We start from the raw sequence: 15,280 nt of genomic DNA on the forward strand, positions 1-15,280 counted from the left end.
ATCACCGAATCGACGTGCCCTATTTTACCATCCCGTGGACAGGCGCTAATGCATGTACCCCCGGAGAAGCACAAAAAGGCGGGAAACACACTCGGTATAGTGAAATGCATACGGTAAAAGCGCGGGCTTCAGATGTAGAAGAAGTATTGCAGTGGTGAGCGAGGATAAGTGTAGACCTCTTGCAAGTAAGCATACATCAAACCATAGAATATCTAACAGTTGAACTAGCGATGGGCAAAAACCGCGGACGCACTTGAAAGCCAGGCACGGTCGCCACCGTTCACCATTTAAGTTTACAGCTTATCTCATTTCACACTGATGTACAGTATATCACATTAGTGTAACTTCCTACTTCGGATGCCCTTCAACCAAGATATTATCAGCGGAAAGTGCATTATTTTTTTTTTTATTCGTTTGGAGGTAATTGCTTTATTGGATCTATACCAGTGACTGCAGTAAGCAAAAGGAATGCCAAAATGGAGGTGGAATGAAGAACATGGGAGTGTCATTGTGATGGTGTTTTATCAATTAAGGTACGGAGTTGGATGTTGGAATTGAAATAGGAACAACCATTGTGGAATATAATTGATTTGTCAGACGTATCCTCTTCAAGCTAACTATACCAGTTAAGAGAATAGGAAGTTGGCGCCGAGTAATAATCGCACTGTACGGGAGGGGATATAAAAAAGCAAGGCTGAGAGGAGAGAAAGATGAAATTGAAGAAAACAAGGAGAATAGGACAGGAGAGAAGAGGAATGAAATAAAAAAGAATAAAATAATAGGCAAGATAGACTGACAGATAGATTGATAAATATTTAGATATGTAGATAGATAAATTTACAGATGGATAGTTTATCGATAGAGGATCAGACAGGTAGATAAACGATGAATGGATATAAACAAAATAAACACATAAACAAATGTTCGGGTAGGTATAAATATATAAATGGATAGATAATAAAATTCACAAATAGAAAGAGATAGAGAAATGGAATTTGGCAATTGTATTTTGTAAATAAATCACTATCATTTTCTTGCTTATTTCTACCCGAAATCTTATATTCTGTGCTCAATTTAATGGGTTTTTTGGGGTCATACAATACTGATCGTAGTACATTCAGGTATATCCGTACGGTAGTCATGATAATGATTTGAAAAGCCATTCATACCTGCAATAATGTAGTAAAATCTTGAATTTCGATCAGATATCCAAACCACAAATTTTAATTTCATTGAATTTGAAAGATATAAATATTTATAAGAATATGAGATCAAAAACGAATCTATATAATCCTCTTGAACCTCGTACTTTGGAACTTCCGTGGGCGCAAGCAGGTTTAAATATATAGAGAGGATGATGACGAGATTAAAAAAATAGAAAGTATGAAAGTGATGCGACAGAAAGGGATAGAGAGAGAGAGGGAGAGAGAGGGAGGGAGAGGAGGGGGGATATTGTAATTTAATGGAATTAGAATGAAAGTGGTGAATGAAAATGGGAATAAAGGGTACGACAGGTACATTTTTTTCATTCAGTCACGAACTTCATATCTAACGTTGATAAGTCTGCAAATAATTAGGTTGTAAATCTTGCAAAGTCTTGGATATTCATGATGACTTTTTTTTCGTCATCAAAGTGTGTTGGTTCTGCACTTTCCGGGTGATCCAACCTCTTGTGTGTAATTCGCCATAACCTAATCTCATTTGGCGGTGTTCATAAAAATTATCGACATCGCCATCAATATTAGAAGCGCGCTCTTCTACTATCGTGCTTTCTAAACGAATCAATAAGGGTTGATTTTTATTTTTGAAAATCTAAATAGATGTTTAAATCAACAATCATTTCGCCTCATTTACTTATATAAGTTTTTCAATTTCCATTCAACTCTGACTTGATTAAAATGTATTCGTTTAGGCATTGTTGCAATTAGAGAGAGAGAGAGAGAGAGAGAGAGGGGGGGGGGGGGCTACATAATATGTGAATAAATTAAAGAAATCTGCTAACGAAGGAAAATCCAATAATGCTATATAATTATGTCGGCCGGGTTACCACGAAGGCGTCAATGCACCTCAGCTAAAATCATCGTTATTCAAAAGCAAATGCCTTAGCTCAATCTCATTGATAGATTAGGAATCTTATTTGCTTTGATAATTGAATTGACGGTACGAACCTTGCCGCCACAATCCCATCCTATATAGATCACAATCCTTAGGAATTTATTTATCTTCCACCTTGGACTGGCGAGATCATTTAGTTAAAGGAGAAATTCACCCTGACTATTTGAAATTTTATACAACGCCGTTTACCATTATAATGAACCTTACAGTAGTTGTAATACAGTTCAAACAACCATGCCTATTGAGAATTAAATATTATAAATTAAACTTTGTTGTTTAAGATCTCAAACACCTGCTTAAGCTGTTTAAACAACTACTTTATAATGTTCATAAAGTAAGCAACACATTTAATGTGCAGAGTTTGTTTTGATAATCGCAGAAACAACAAACAAGAGAAAGTAAATGCATCGAAGAGGGTTTGACGAAAGTCGTAAAAAGGAATACGGGGTTATGATATATTTTTGTAAAGATTTTACTTTGTGACGTCACAAACGAACAGCTCTTCCACGTGTCATATGAATATGAATTCCATAAAATTACTTTTTCTTAAGAAATTGTTATCATGCGTTCAATGTATCACAAGGCATTTCGTATCGTTATAGGCCCCATATGAAAAGGATATTTACTTTATTAATTAGGAACCAATCAAAATGGAAATTTATGTTTCTCGAATGTTTTCGTCTTTAAAAACCCCAACTTATCTTTAGTGTATAAATTACCCATTTAAAGACATAGCTCGAATTTCTCTGGGTAAATGAAAGCAGTTGAAAATCGTAAATATTTAAATAAAAAAGAGATGGAAATAGATTTGTTTTTGGTATTATCATTATCATTTCATGATTATTATCACTATTATTTTCATCTTTATCTTATCATTAATATATGCGTTACTATTATCATGCATTTTTAACCACAAATATGAATATGGAATCTTTACATTGGAATCCTGCGTTTACCTGGCTATTATAATTATATACGCTTTATTGTAGCCTTGCTTTCTTCACCCGAATGAAACGCAATTAGGAAAATTACAATTTGCAGCCTTTTACGTTCATTTTATAATTTCGTATAATACCCACGGCCTTGTCTTTTGTTTATTTTTGTCTTTGTCATTTTAGACATTGTGGTCAGAAATTATGTCCAGGAAGCGAGGTAATGGATTAGTTCTCTTCTTTACCAATCTTTCTTCCTTCTTGTTTTTTTCTCCTGCAATTCAAACGACAAGGAAGACTGTAATAGGCTTTTATAATATTCTTACTTTCCTCCAACTACGACGTCAAAATCAATACTGCTATAAACCACCAAGGTATATTCAAGCTCTTTCATACATGGATGTTTTTTTTTGGTTGGTATTGTTGAAAGAATTATAAAAAAGGCAAAAGCGACTTTGCGTCTCGCCCACTTATGAAAATAACCAGAAATATCGTGATTTGCGAGGGCGCGCAACAGATTTGTATCGATTTGTACTTCATTGTGAAAGGACTGGGATGGAATAACACTTGTCATAAGAGTCTTGCACGTAAATTTTATTGTTGACCTCAAAATGAACTTTGACCATACCATGTGACCTCCCAACGCAATAGCATGCAGGTCCCCTAAGTACATCTACCATCCAAGTTTGGATGAAAAGTGACTTGCGGCTGCGGAGTTAGGTGCCATAAGAGAGTCTAGCATGTAAATTGTAACGTTGACCTGAAAATGACCTTTGACCTTACCATGTGACCTCCGACTGCAGCATAATTACATGCAGATTCCCTCAGTATATCTACCATCCGAGTTTGGTTGAAAAGTGACTAACGGTTGCGGAGTTAGGTGCCATAAGAGAGTCTAGCATGTAAATTGTAACGTTGACCTGAAAATGACCTTTGACCTTACCATGTGACCTCCGACTGCAGCATAATTACATGCAGATTCCCTCAGTATATCTACCATCCGAGTTTGGTTGAAAAGTGACTAACGGTTGCGGAGTTAGGTGTCATAAGAGAGTCTTGCATGTCGACTTTAACATTGACCTGAAAATAACCTTTGACCTTACCATGTATCTCCGACTAAAGCATAACATGCAAGTCCCCCAAATCTGTCTACCATCCAAGTTTGGTTGAAAAGTGACTTACGTTTGCGGAGTTAGGTGTCATAAGAGAGTCTTGCATGTAAACTTTAATGTTGACATGAAAATGACCCTTGGTGATATCTGATAAAGGTCTGCAAGCGTCAGTGGCGGCACCAGGATTTTCAAAGTGGGGGGGCAAATGGGGGGCAAAAGAAAATATTGGGGGGGCAAGGGCAGTCAAAAAAATTTTTTGCATGTGTGGAAAAATCGAGCGCGAAGCGCGAGTTTTAGTGGCCCCAATAAACATTTTTTTGTTACACTTGATATAAACAGAAATTTTTGTAAAATCAGGTAATGCTTAATGGAGCAAAGTTATTGATCAAAACTAGATCATGAACTGAACATTTACATATATGTAATCTTAAGGCGTAGACCTATTCTACTTTTACATTTTTGTATCACATCAGAAAAAATGCATGATCGCATTGTAAAAGACTTCAATATTTAATTTCTGTTCTCTTTTTCATATCTTATTTTTTTCATACATAGGCCTAATAATTTTCTTCCGAAGACAGGAAAGTTTTTAATACACAGGGTAAAGTTTATTTTCAAATATACTATAGTTGGGTGTCTTGTTATGAGAATATAGCCTAATAGATACAGACATTCCCCTCGTGGAAAGGTCGAAAATTTAAGAGGGAGGGGACAGAACACCCATCGCAGATTGCACATCTTTACATAGCCTATTTACTTTTTCACTAAAAACCATGACGGTGACAAATTATGAACGAAGAGTTCAAGCATTCTTATTTGTTAATGAAGCAAATCGATGAGTTTAATCCAAATTTTACATGAGTAGATGCATATTTATTTCAAGGAAGGGGGCAGACTTTGAGTATTTGTCCTCCACGCCCCCCCCCCCAAAGAATAAACATTGCTGACGACAGAATACACGCCATGTACTGTAGTTTAACACTTACATTAGCTTGTGTATCACACATTGAAATGTCTGCCTTAATGCAAGATATAACAAGCGATATAAACTTATTACAAACTAATAGTGTGCGAGGAAGCCAACAGCGACTAAGTGAGAAAATTTTCAAGTTTTGAAGAGCAGAAAATGGTATTTTAGAGCACTTCACAGCTGAGCTTGAATATGTAGTACGACAGCATCTACTTATTTACAAATTACTGTATAATTTTCTTTTAAGTCCTCAAAATTTCTGGGGGGGCAACTGGGGGGGCAAAGCTTCTGAGTGGGGGGGCAAATGCCCCCCCATGCCCCCCCTTGGTGCCGCCACTGGCAAGCGTAGACTATACTTTGTTATTACACGTGACCACTTTATCTGTTGTCTATGTTTAAGTAAAATACATCATGATGGTGCATGAAATTGAAAATGGAATTGAACTAGACCTAAAGAAATGTGACTACTTAATGAAATGAATTGAGAATCAGTGCCGCTGTGGCTCGTTTCCAGCATTTTCTAAGGCGGGGGGGGGGGGGGGGGGGTTGGATTGGCATGTTCCCCTCATGGTTGCTTCCCAGAAATCCCATTTAGAGGGAATACTTGTTCTAGAAAAGGAATCTCGGAGAAATGGAGGTTGACAATAACAACAAGGAGGGTCCAACATAATGGACAGGAACATTTTCGGAAAAATAACAAGGTTGACGAGATTCAGATAACGACTTAAAATCCTTCAGTTACAGGGAAATTTTGAAAGGCAATTAAAGGAAACACTTTTTACTACAATGTAAATGGTCTGTTTGATATTTGCATGATATTGGTTGTCATTAAGTAATGTGGACAAAGATGGTAGGCTTATCGTTTAGTGAACAATAATTTTTTAAGGCAGACCTTATTCAAAAGCAATTCTAAATGTAATTTTCTCCCTTTTTTTCTGTCCGAACATTGCAGGATTTTAACAAGTCACCATGGATTATCTTATCGAAAGGACACCTTCTTCGCAGGTACTGTAATGGAATAATCTTTGGTTAACTTCTAATGTTTTTCCTTGTCTAAAACGATTGGAGATTAGATATCGATCCCTCCGCTGTAGACGAACTAGATTTGACGCCCAGGTTGTTTTCTCTTCACTGTCCGCGTTGGAGCGGATGAAAGCGGGTGCATGAACAACGGCACCCCATCGCGGCGTCTGGCAAGCCCAGGCCGCCGGGCCAGTACTCCCCTTTCTTCTTCGGGTGAGCAACTAGACGTCGAAATCCAGCCGTCCAATCTCAACCCCCCTTCGAATTACAACAACCCTCATTCCCATCACCATCGCCACCTTCATCCCGATGATGATATCGATGACGATCAACGATCGAGAGCGTCGCTCTACGATCTCGTGAGATCTCCTGATGATCTCGACGAGGAATCGGCGAGGATACTCAGAGACGAGTGTGAAAAGGTAAGTTATGAAATATAAATATTTTACACCTCATAGCATAATTTTTTTGTCATAGGCGTATCTTTGTAAACCAAAAAATGTATTCTCGAGTTAAGCGTTGACATCGCGATTCCTTCTAAATTACAACGATAGGACTTGCGCTAAAAATCTGCCCCTTACACACTGTATAAACTGTGGTGTTAAAACTGACACCAGTTGGTGTTAATAGAAGACCACACCCGGAGATGTTAACATAAGAATTGAACATAACACCAAAGAGTGTAAATGTAACAACCAAATGTGTTGTAATAACAACTAAAGGTGTTAAACTAACACTTTAAATTAAACATCGGTGTAAAATAACAGGTTTGGTCCTCTTTGTACACTGGTTAACACCACAGTTTTTGCTGTTCATATTTTGATTCTGTGTCTTATTTACAAAAAGTACAACATTTATCACGTTTGGCAATTTCGCCCCCGAAATGGCTTCTGGAGCGCATGCCCATACCACCACCAGATATATACCTCATTTCAATTAGTACCCTCTACTTTTAATTAGTTACAATTAATGCAGTTTATTTTCGGCATAGGCCTACTACATTTTGAGCATGGTTCAGTGCCTATAGATACATTTTAGTGAAGGTTAAACAGAGAGAGGGAGAGGAGGGGGGGGGGGGAGACAGGGAGGGAGAGACGGAGGGAAGCAGAGGGGGTGGTGAGAATACCAAGTATTGATGATAATAGAATGGAAGATTTTAGTGATAAAAATAATGAATATATATTTTTTCATTCAGTTGCGAACTTCATATCTAACAATGATTGTATCAATACAGACTCACCTTGCTATGTAACGTTACTGTCATAAGTTTGGAAGTTCGATAGTGAGAAGTGATGATAATAGGAATTTTACAATGAAAAATACTGTTCTTACTATTGATCAAAATATAACAACAATAATAATAATCATGATAATAATAATGATTATAATAATAATAATAATTATTATTATTATTTGATATGATATAGAACAATAACCCTAGATTTCTGGAAGAAGTCCGATTGCTGTTTAATATACCAACAGAACTTCAAGTTGTGGACCATGTAAATAATAACAATAATAATGATAATAGTATAATAATAATAACAACCGTATGTTTACCCAGGGTAGCCACTTCAGTTCCGGAAACTGTTCTCCCAGCGGGCCCTGCTATTATTATTGATATTAAAATATTACATGGATATCCCTTGACAAACCATGTAATCAATTCCCTTCCTCCTCATCACAACTTCATCGTGATTCTCATCTCCCTCTAACCTCCTCCTTATTCCACTTGCCAGAAGACCCCTAATCCTTCATCTTCCCTTCCACTTTGCGTCCATCAGAATATTCACTCTATTCCCCGTATCGTCAAACGGAGATCTCAACTCCCTAATTTACCGATTTCGTAACGAAAGCAATCAGGACATTGCACCCCTGCGATCCTCCAAATACCCCGGGTGAAACCGTCAGTTTCGTCTCAGGTTCCGCGAAGAGATTTGTGGGTAAGCATGTCCTCTCCACACCACCACACATCTATTTCTGTCTTCGCCTTTTTATTAACGCATGCAGTTTATTGGGGGTTTATTATTTCCATAGCGGACAATTATCCCTCCTCGGCTAGAATTGTTTCGAGGTGCACTAAAATAGCAGCTCCTAATTAAAATGAAAAGCGAGAGTGAATAAGAGAGAGGGGGAGAGAAAGAGGGAGAGAGAGGGGGATGTAAGATTAATTACACGAATATTGTGCACGTCGGGTTGAAATATGTATATAATATTCGCTGCTGTCGTCAAACGCTTAGGGCTTGTGCTGGGTGTATAATTATAATTTATGAAAATATAAATAGGAATGACGGCCTGAGTGCGTGTAGTATGTATAAGGTGTTGTACGTGTCGATATAAAGGTAGGAATGTCATAAATCAGAGGTGAAATTTGGAAAGGGAAGCTACGTATTCATACACGAAAGGCCAATCCAGAGGCGTAATGATCCAAACATTTTGAGGGGGCCAGATATGGCGTATCGGGCAAAAAATAAATAAAAAGTTTTGACCAAGTGACCGAGCAAGCAAAAGTTTCGACATTCCTATTACAAAAATCCAATTTTGTGAAAGATTTTGGCACAATATTAAGAAAATAACTTCATATTTCATCCTCCTATCTTTCCTTTTCTTGGTCGCGATTTTTTAAATTGTATTTATTTATTTAATTTGTTTATTTATTATTATTATTTATTTTTTTTGTTGAGGGGGTAAGCTTTTATTATTCTTTCTCTTGTCAATTTACCATTAATTTGAATGAATTTTCAACCCACCCTTTTGCTCTTGATTTTATGTAGTATTTTGACAATGATCCCAGTTCTCATACGATTTGATATTTATCGATATGATACCATAGGCGGCGGAAGCGGGGGGGACGTGTCCCCCCTAAATTTGAGGAGGGGGGGGGACGGTCCCCCCTAAATTTGTTGTTGATGACCTTTTTTTTTTTTGCTTGTCAATTTATTTTCCTACGTCCCCCTAAAATTTTTGGGTTGAGATATTTTTTTTTTTTTTTTTTTTTTTTTGCTTGTCAAAAAATTGTTGGTTGTCCCCTCCTAAAATTTTTGCTTCCGCCGCCAATGTATGATACACTGTAAAAAATAATGGGTAAAATGTTTACCAACACGAGGGTAATTATGTGTCAACCAATTTGGGGCAGTAGTTTACCGAAAATAGGAATCATATCGTCCAGCAAGGTTAACAAATAAGCAGCATTTACTTTAGAATGGGCAAATACATAAAAATGCCTAATTTTGGTTGGACACATATAATTACCCCATGGAGCACTTTTACCCGATATATTTTAGAGTGTAATATTGTGTACTGTTTTAAGGTCGGACACGACGAGAAAACCAGCTCCCCTTCTTTCTATTTGAAATTGATATATTGCTTAAATATTGCGGGCAAGGGCAAGAAAGGGATGTGGTTCTTTTTTTTGCAGCTTTACCATTGATATCACATACTGTACACAAAATAATGCGTGTAACATACACTCTAAAACAAATCAGTCAAAAATGACTAGTTAATAGGGTCAGCTGGGTGCAACTGTTATTCTAGTCATATTGTACTAGAAAAGAGTTATTTCTGACTAGAATATATGTCAGAAATGTGAATATCAGTGATTGCCATATCAGTTGCTCCCTGCTGACTACTGGTCTAGTCAATTTGACTGATTTGTTTTAAGAGTGTATAAACAATTATTTCCACGCTGTTCCGATTCAGCAATTTTCGACAAAGACCTCCCAGCTGTTTATTGTCATTTAACGGGCAGCTTAAATACATTTACTGTGGTTTTGAGTCCGCCACGCGTCGTGGAAGCGCGATAATTCTGTATAAGGGTTTCATTTAGATTCGACGAGCATATCGCTCTTGAATACGAGCTTTGCATACAAAGAGAAGGAAGTGTTCAAGTGGATCTCATTAAAGTCAGTAGACGAGTTTAGGAATCGATGGAAGGTATAAATCATACAAAACTCTCGACTACAAACGCGATAACAATATTTTTTTTTGCATTTTGCAATTGACAAAATTACACTCTTATCTCTTTTTAAAATAAACTTAATAAGTAATTTATCATTTAAATCATCAATGTCATTAATAATGAAAATAATTGGCATTTATATCTAGCGCTTTTCTACGACTGCTCAAAGCTCTAATGTTGGTAACATTTAGTTCAACAGAGTAATCATAGGCATAATATGCATACCGAGACGTATATGGATCTAGAAATTAACAAATGGATACAGAAAGAGGGAAATATACTGTTTATACATAATCAAAAAAAAATTAACCAACCCCCGGGCCCTGGCCTGCTATGTGATATTTCATCGTTTCTTTATAACGTAAAGAGAGTTTAACATTTATTAAGAAATCTTAATACCATTTTAGAAATTGAACTGTGCTGTTTAAATTATATATATTTGTAAGAATCTAAGTGAACACTTTAGTAAAACAGAATGTATAATTATTTTTACTATACGTAAAGAGAGCATGCATGCTATGTACCATTCATTAGAATTTAAATTATGAGACAATCTATATATTTTCTACTGCATAAAATAAATCTTGTCATACGTTTCTATGATATGTCAATCTTACACCTTTGTAAGGCATGATTTGATTTAAAGCAAAAATATAAATTGAATTTCTGTCTTTGAATTGGAGCCTGTAGATGGCTTGATGTTTCCTTATATAGGTACAAATTGGTAACCCACGCATGAAAAATGGACGATGATTTCAAACCGCTCAATTGGTGTCCACTTCTTGGAACCCATGTTTCATTCCATTTTTCATTCCGCTGTATACTCTTCAGTGTCTTTTGCAGTTCTCTCCCTGGACGAACAACGCGTTGAGAGACAGAAAGGAGCTAAACCATGCTGTCCTGGAGAATTATCGCCCTTTTGTAGCTCTACTGCAGATTTGAGAGTGATAATTTGTCTAGTCTGCCGTGGAAAGAAATTGCTTACTGTTCCGAGAAGCGTTATTTTCTCCCATTAAGGTTAGCAGTGAGAAGTCACTGGAATTGTTCGAAATGTATTAACGTAGGATGTGATAAGGGTAGCTCCAGGAATCGAAGGTTGCCGGGAAGGGGATGCCAAGATACTCAAATGTGAAAATATAAATTTTACACAACCACATGTTTATTATCTTCATGTTTGTTTTCCATAATGCAGGCCCATAAGAACCCAAAGTCTGAATTATACATTTCGAATTATTTATAGTCTAAGCAGCTATCGTATTATTTTAAGTGAAGGGAGCAAAAATGTGCTAGCAATTATCATCTCTGTGTTACATGGATTCAATATTAACTGAATTAATGTAGGGCATATGCCCTAAAAAATGAATTTGGAGAAAGTTGAGTAATGTGATAGAGGACAGGGAGGGGGGTGGGGGGATTTAAGGGGAAAAATGGAATGGTGACCAATGAGACAAAGAGCATGTTTGTGGGTGTGGGTTTTTTTTCGAGGGGGGGGGGGGGGGGCGCTTTGTAATAGGAGAACTTCAAGTTTATTTTACATACTATTAAGCTAGGGTTATTACAAATTGCGGAACTACCCCGGTTTCAGTCACGACTCGTAATTGAGCTAAGTCTTATAAAGATCTGGAATTACGCCGCTTAGATAAATGGCGCCGAACAAAATTTCCCCACCGCAAATTTCACGCCAGACGTAACCAGAGATGAAAATAGATATTTATAGGTTAACAGGGCCGAGAGAGAGGGTTTGTGGGTGGGTGGGTGAGTGGGAGGGGAAAATATTTCATTTTAAGCATGCCAGAGTGTATGGCCCGTATTCCGAAGTCGGGTTTAAATAAAACCCTGGTTTAAAGTTTTGGTTTAACTATGGAGAGCCAATTGGGGCACAAATCCATTACAGTACACATTCAATTCTTTAACTCATATGACATCCAAATTGTTCATAATTGTCTGGGAATACTTAAGCATTTTTCTTTACAGTGAAAACAAAAGGAAACAAAATAGTAAACATCAGAAATATACAATATAAACTTAAAAAAATAAATTGGCTCCCCATAATTTTACCACAGAGTTTAAGTTAAGATTTCAGAATACGGGCCTATGTGTTTTTATGATAAAACATTTAGTGCCTAATTAACGAGCAAAACTTTATTTCATGCTTGCACATTTTGCAATTAATTGTAAATAAACCCGAATATTGTGGATTTTTTCTTTAATTTTTTTTAAAAATTAATTACAGCAAAATTAGCTATACAAGCGAAACTACTGTGTTTATTGTTGATGCTTGCGTGCTTGTCTGCTTAATGAGCTCTCTTAATTTCTAGATGAATGCGACTTATTGAAAACATACAATGCAGTTGCATATATAACAAAATTACATTTGGAATGTCGGGTTATTTTTTTTTCATCAGATAAGAAAGAAAATGCATGTCCATATTTTGTCATCCCACAAAGTAATAACAGGCTTATGTATCTTAAATAGCATTTGGTTTGCCAAATATGTAGCTCATAAATGTAGGCCATAAATGTCATGAATTTTACTATAATAAGAACAAACATATTTCAAAAAATTACTTTGTGTAAGAGGCCCTGACTGGTCAACATGGGTCGCTGAAAACGAGTTCACTTTGTCAACCTACCGAGTGCTATATCATTTCACTGCAGCCTCCTAAAAGTGAGATATGGTAAATGTAAACACATAAACCAGAGCGATTAATCAACCACGTGCTTTTTATCGATTCTGTACCCGGGCATTGCTTTAGTGCGAGGGAACAGAAAAACTTTTGCAATATTTGATATATTATCCCGCTGTTTGCACAGTGCAGGAATGCAGGAATATCAATTAAGATATTAATGATGATGGGAAAAGGGAAAAGTGCATTCAAGTTCCAACATTTAATATAATTTTCACCAACATTTGTTTTTTTCAAAAAAAAAATAGACTGACGATTACTGAATATATGTGAGTAGCCTCACGACAGAATATTGGGTTCATTATTACAGAATATTCATTTTTAAAATGTAAAACATTTTAGGCCCTGTTAACATGGTTAATCTTTCTAGTTCAGTCCAGTAATACCCTTTCTGCTTTCAGGGGTGATCAGCCATTAAAAAGAAACTAACTTCAATCCTTTCCTCTTTAATATGTTTTATATCGATATTTGGCACAATTAGGGTTGAATTTGCGGTATAGCTCCTGGAAATATGTGTTTCTGTATATTAATTCAACACAAGCGTATATATAGCATACACAGCCGGTATAGGAAAGATCACCCAGCGTGGACTCGTACTGCAAGCGGTAATTAGATTAATGGTATCACCCGTTTCGCTTGCTCACACTGGTGCTAATACTGTCAACGAAGTCTCCCGATGGTAGGGGAAGGGGGGGGGGGGGGGGGGGGGGCTGTCAAGGTGAAAGATTATTGAGGGTTTGACATATCGCTGGAAGAAAACAATGTGAACACATATAGGCCCGTATTTTGAACTTGGGTTGAATTTAAACCCATGTTTAGAATTGTGGTTTAACTATAGATTGCCAACTGTGACACAACTCTCCAACCGTAGGATATTTATATAGTGCTCCATTCATGTCTGGGAATAATAACTATAATATTTTTCTTCTCCATCTAAGCATGTATAGTAGCCATAAAAAAATAGAATCTAAACAAAAATGTGGACACCTTGAGCTTCACGTAATGTTATCACCGAGTTCGTCTATGGTCGGCGTACTTTCGTTCTGCGACGGGCGGGGAGCACTCGGTACGGGGAAGTCAACAGACCCTGGCCGTATACTCGAGCTACATTTCCGTCCTGTTCTGAACCATTTTCGTTCACGCCATCGATAGGTACGGTGCCTTACGTTACGTCAGAGGGTTCTAGGATAATTATCCCCCGTACAATCATCCCCGGACAACTACCCCGGATAAATTTTAGGAGGTTGCGCACGCGCAGATCAATTTTCGGCTCAAATTACCGTCCTAGATTTCTCCCGTCGCAGATCGAAAGCACGCTATTATTTAAACTGGAATACGGACAATTGTATGACGACTGGAAAATGATTGCATTTAACACAGTCACAGCTCTATGTCCATTTTCGGCAATTTTTACGAAGGGGCTACGCATTCACATTATGTTGCAATGTGTCTGTGATATTGTTAGAAAGTGAGGGAATGGGGGCGCAATGTGCAAATAATCTACTTTTTTGGTCTGTCCGATACGCTAGGATTAAATTTCAAACTAAATAAGATACATCAAACAAAAAAACATGAAAAACTAGTTGAAATTGGTGTCGACGAGATTTTCCGTTGTGTGGTTATAATTTATGTGGTGGTTCTGGAAGTTATCAGGGCCTCAAAGAAACTTCCGCTTGAAGAATTTACTTTATAGATGTCATTTGCTATAGCATTTATACTTTCTTTGTTTGAAATTACTATGTATCACTTTCCTATATAATTGTAGATAAGACTAGTAGATCTAATTGTGATTTGTCTAACTAATACACACACGAAATACTAATACTTACTTTAGCCGATTATGGAACTGTACTTTCACTACTTGCTTTCCTCTTTTTTATATGGAACATGTTAACTTAATATTTTCTACATAAAACACACTTACCATGCTTACCAATATTATGAAGACGTAAAACAACAACAAAAAAATCAACGTGCTTCACAAATATTCGTGGCAAAGAGAGTCAGTATAATATTGTTCGTTGCGTGGAGCAAGATTAAAGACATCAACCAATGACCTGCTTTTTAGGTGAATTTACTCCCCTCTATAACGTGATCGTATAAAGGAGGATTTTTTAAATTCATATACTGCACATTAGATTATGCATTCACCTCTGCATGTGTACTAGAATCGCCAGCTGTCGGTTCGCATTGGGGCTACATGGGAATTTTTCTGTCAAGGACCTTGATGAAAAGTGACAACTGGTGGCGAAGAAGCATTTCAAATAGGATGGTCGGGGGATCAACGGAACAATCGTGCTTAACATGCAATGAAATATGTGTCCCGAATAATGTTTTAAAGAAAAATCTACGTGAAGATAGTATTCATTTGATATATGCTTGTACACCTTTGTCTATAATTATCTCTACCATGTCTACATGTACATAAGGCAAACAAACGATTCCGCCAGTTGATAGTACAAAATGTCTGGTTGGGAAATGTG

Source organism: Lytechinus variegatus, chromosome 5 (genome assembly GCF_018143015.1).
Source record: "Lytechinus variegatus isolate NC3 chromosome 5, Lvar_3.0, whole genome shotgun sequence".
NCBI classification, from domain to species: domain Eukaryota; kingdom Metazoa; phylum Echinodermata; class Echinoidea; order Temnopleuroida; family Toxopneustidae; genus Lytechinus; species Lytechinus variegatus.